This window comes from Terrapene carolina, unplaced genomic scaffold (assembly GCF_002925995.2).
Source record: "Terrapene carolina triunguis isolate 2854851 unplaced genomic scaffold, T_m_triunguis-2.0 Scaffold227, whole genome shotgun sequence".
NCBI lineage: Eukaryota > Metazoa > Chordata > Testudines > Emydidae > Terrapene > Terrapene triunguis.
In genome coordinates this window covers 5,224,407-5,228,867 of record NW_020664578.1, presented here as the reverse complement: position 1 = coordinate 5,228,867, position 4,461 = coordinate 5,224,407, and the positions used below count along the sequence as shown (strand labels likewise).

The 4,461-nt window shown below is 40.3% G+C and overlaps 1 protein-coding gene across 3 annotated transcripts in view; it reads left to right on the top strand.

The window, feature by feature from the left end:
* The window catches only part of TUFT1 (tuftelin 1), a 42,702-nt gene that overhangs the window by 7,607 nt on the left and 30,634 nt on the right, over window positions 1-4,461 (top strand). The window lies entirely within an intron of this gene.

The window sequence follows — 4,461 nt, the reverse complement described above, 5'->3', positions numbered from 1 at the left end:
GGGGGCTCAAAGTTGGGTCTGGCTCCTTGCGGCTCTAGGGGGTTGCCCCTTGATTCCTGACATGGCTGCGGGTTCCCCTGTGACTTCCGGGCTCCTGTCCCCAGGGCTGTCCACCTTCCTGCGATGGAAGTGGCTGTGGGCTTGGATGTAGGGTTGGTGGCGGCTGGCACGCAGGGGGTGAGGGATCGGTGGCGCACCTGGTTGCAGCTCTGAAGGGGAACCCTGGTCTGAGATGAAGACCCCTGCCCTGCTCCTTTGGGGGAGTGCGGGGGGCAGCCCTTTGCAAGGGAGAAGCAGGAAGGCTCTGATATGGGGTTAATGGAGGGTTATGGAGACTCCAGTAACCGGAAAGCCTTTCTGTAACTTTCCTTGGTTGTTGAAAGCTGCCATAGACAGCAGGTGGCTCCTGGACTGCAAACAGGGAAAGTTATCAGACCCTAATGCAGAACAGACAGGGCTTTGTTTCAATCTCTTACAAATGTAGTTCCATGATAAGGGTTTTTTCCCCCTTCCCCTTCTACTAATTTATTTTGGCTTGTAAAAATATTAGAAGCCTTGTTGAATGCTTATCAAAATGTTATCCTTAAAGTGTTGATGTCCTATAATCTTGTATTAACATACTGTAGGCTTATTTTCTTTCATAGTAGCACTTTTTTTCTCTAAAAAAACCAGGAGTACTTGTGACACCTTAGAGACTAACCAATTTATTAGAGCATAAGCTTTCATGGGCTACAACCCACTGCAGCCGAAGAAGTGGGTTGTAGCCCACGAAAGCTTATGCTCTAATAAATTTGTTAGTCTCTAAGGTGCCACAAGTACTCCTGTTCTTTTTGCGGATACAGACTAACACGGCTGCTACTCTGAAACCTTTTTTTCTCTGTGGCACAAGCGTGTGCTTCAAGTGTTAAATGCGGTCAGCAGAGTTTGTAGATCAGAATATTCTCCAGGCTAATCAGAAATCTTTAGGCATCCTCACTAGTGTTGTACTCCGTTTTATATTTTTTGTTTTAAGAAATTTTAGGCACTCTAGGTCTATGATGATGGGGCCAGATAAGGACCTAGAGAGAAATGTAAACACGAACACCACAAGAATCATTGCCTGCTACACCTTTATTTATCTATTTAAAATATTTATAAATACACAATTTATATAGCACAGCTTGATGTCATGCCCACAGATATGGCTCATGTAATGTTTACTACATTTGTGGGAAAAGTCATGCAGGCAGCAAATGGTTTTGATATAATACAGATGTCAAATAACTATATCCAGATTGTGCTAATGGAATTGTGTGCTTTGTGGTGCTTTGTGTCTGTAGTCAGGGTGATAATTACGTTGGGGATTTTAATAACAAGATTTGAGTAATCTAGGCATCGGCCATTGCCGGTAGTAAATGTGTTTTGGTTGTTGGAAAGACAAGGTGAGTGAGGTAATATCTTTTATTGGACCAGCTTCAGTTGGTGAGAGAGAGATGCTTTCAAGGTTACACAAAGCTGAAGAGGGACTGGTTTTAGTTGTTAGTCACTTTACAATTAGACTCTGTTTTGTGTGGTTTTTTTTGTTTTGTTTTGTTCAAAGTCCTTCTAAATTGCTTTCAGCAGATCTCATTGATAGGAATGCGAGATCTTGGTGTGGCTTACAGTTCTTGACAATATGTTTGTTCTTTGGGTTAGTGATGAAGCAGAAATATATTGAATCTGATAAATTGGGTTTTCCAGAACCCCAAGTTTTCTAGACACAGCTCCAGGCACACCAAATTGTCCATTTGGGTCCTGCAGTCAGTCCTGTGTCAGTCAATTGATCCAATTTTCTTTCTACTATATAAATATTAGACTAGAAAAAGAAGCTAGAATCTTAATGTTTTGGGGAGAAATCCAGCCTGGAAAAACATGGCTCCCATAAATGTACTCTGGATTTCTCCTGTGCAGTTGTTCAACAGAACTTTAATTGTTTCATGTTCAGTTTCTCATTATCCTTGCCAGTATCAATCCCCAGGCCTTTGTTCCTATTGAAGGTGACTCATCTTTGAGTCTTCTAATGAGAGAATCCTAACTCCCTGCAGCCCTTCCCTACCATATATGGAACAGTTGTGGTGTTATGCAGGTATTTCATACATGTTATGTGTGGTACTGTAGTAATAAGCAACCCATTACACCTTGCGTCTTCAACAGTTGGCAAACATTACCTAATTACTCTTCATAATACCATTCTGGTCAGTCCAGTTCCCATTTGCCAAACCGACACAGTTGAAGTGACTTGTCAAAGGTCACCAAGTGATTCAATGCTGGTGTCGGGTTCCTGGCTTTCAGTCTCAGGCATTCTTCCCTGGTCTCAAAAAAGATAATCCTCCTCTTATGTAGCTCTCCATTCACTTCTTTAGTCAGGTCAACACAATCTTCTGTTTTTAACCAAGATCTTTAGTACTCCACTAACCTTCTCTTTTCCCTAGATTAATTTTCTTGCTTCTGGATGCTCTTGAGGCTAGATAGCTGAAACATACTTTGCTGAGCAGTGCTCAGTATCTCTGCCTTTAATTATTTAACTAATCTGCATTCATTGTGTTCCTGCTTATTTTTGTTCTTGATGGGTTTCACAGCAATGAATATGCCACGATCACAAATGAGGTCTAAAATTGGACTTTTCAAAATATGTGAATCCTAATTCAGCTACTGACCCTATTTCACTCCCCCTTCGACATCAGTTACCTTATATTGTGGTGGAAATGTGTACATTTAGATTATTTTAAATCTTATGCATTGAAGAATCTGAGAATGTCACACTGTTAAATCAGATACCACTCCATCACTGCTGCCCGTTCAGAATAAACTCTTGACATCAGAGAAGCCATTTTTTATTTAAAAAAAACAAAACAAAACACATAAATCTCCTCTAACTGTAGATAGTTCTTCACAGAAACACAAGTAGAAAACGGTACAAAAATTGTCAGGTTTCCTTTTGGCTCTTCCTTAATTCATGACCCCTGTAGTAAATGCTTTAAACATGTGCAATTCAGGGTGTGTTGGAAGCAAAGAAAATTGAGCAAGTTGCATAATCTTTATGCAGCAAATAGCTCAAGGTTAATATGATATTTACTAAGGTGTTGCCATGTGAGGTTTGTTCCAAACACGAGGTGTGTTTTTTTTTTTTTTTTTTTAATAGGTAGTACGTAGCACTTACTCATTAACTCACAGACACACCTGTCATGTTACAAAGAACACCTTCTGCCTCTTGTAGAAAATAACTGGGGGCAGTAATAGGTATTTCCTTAGCTTCTAAATTGTTAGTGGTTTTTTCTAAAGGGGGGGGGGGAACCAGCATAGTCATGGTTTTAAATGGGGGGGGGCGGGAGGAGGAACCAGCATAGTCATGGTTTTAAATATAGCTGGAAGGTAGACAAGTGGGATTCATCCCTGCTTTAACTTGATTGCAGTCAGTGGAGTTACATGGGCCAAATGCATCTCCGGAGGAGTTGAATTTGACTGTCTGTAGGGGAGAGCGATTAGTGCAGACTTCTGTGCGTGGTGGTCTCCTTTTCACTTAGGATTCTTACAAGGTAAATGAGTGCCTGAATTTACATGTACTACAGCAGCGAGGTTTGACCATGCTATGAGAGTTCATTTTAGCATTCTCTTCCAACTCCTTTTTTTCACTGATTTAATTCTCCCAGAAAATTAACTTAATCAGGTCGGGTTTCTTTATGCTCATAACACCTTGATTTTAAGCACAAGGAAATCTACCAGAAACTTAATGCAAAATGAATGTTACCGATAAGAGTGAATTTGTGCAGTTTTGTAGATTAATCTTTATTTAGTACAAATAGCAATGAAAATTAAAACATTGTGCTGTGTGGACTTGGAGAGGTCTCTGCTTTTCTATAAGACCAGAGAAAGAATACGTGACCAGATCACACCTCTATTCCAAAAGTTTTCAAGACATTTGTTTGAATTATGTTTAGGAAGCTCTTCTTAAAAATGTGACGCACTTTTATTTAGAGCTCTGAAGGATCCATGTTTGGCTATGCTTGGAGCTGGTCTATCTAGCTTCTCTGTTTAACTTGCATAATATCAGTGATGTGTCTGCTCCAAACTTCTCAAATGATTGACTTGGGAAAGATTAGTTTGACAAGATTGAAAGCATTCATGGAATCTTATAGCTGGGATGATTGACTAAAGTGCTAGCGCCACAGCAGGAATGTTATTTATGAGACAAAAAGAACAGGAGTCCTTGTGGCACCTTAGAGACTAACCAATTTATTTCAGCATAAGCTTTCGTGGGCTACAGCCCACTTCTTCAGATGCATAGAGTGAAACACACAGACAGAAGATATTTATACATACAGAGAACATGAAAAGGTGGAAGTGCGCATACCAATTGTAAGAGGCCAATCAATTGAGATGAGCTATCAGTAGCAGCAGAAGAAAAAACTTTGAAGTGATAATCGAGATGACCCATAGAAGGTC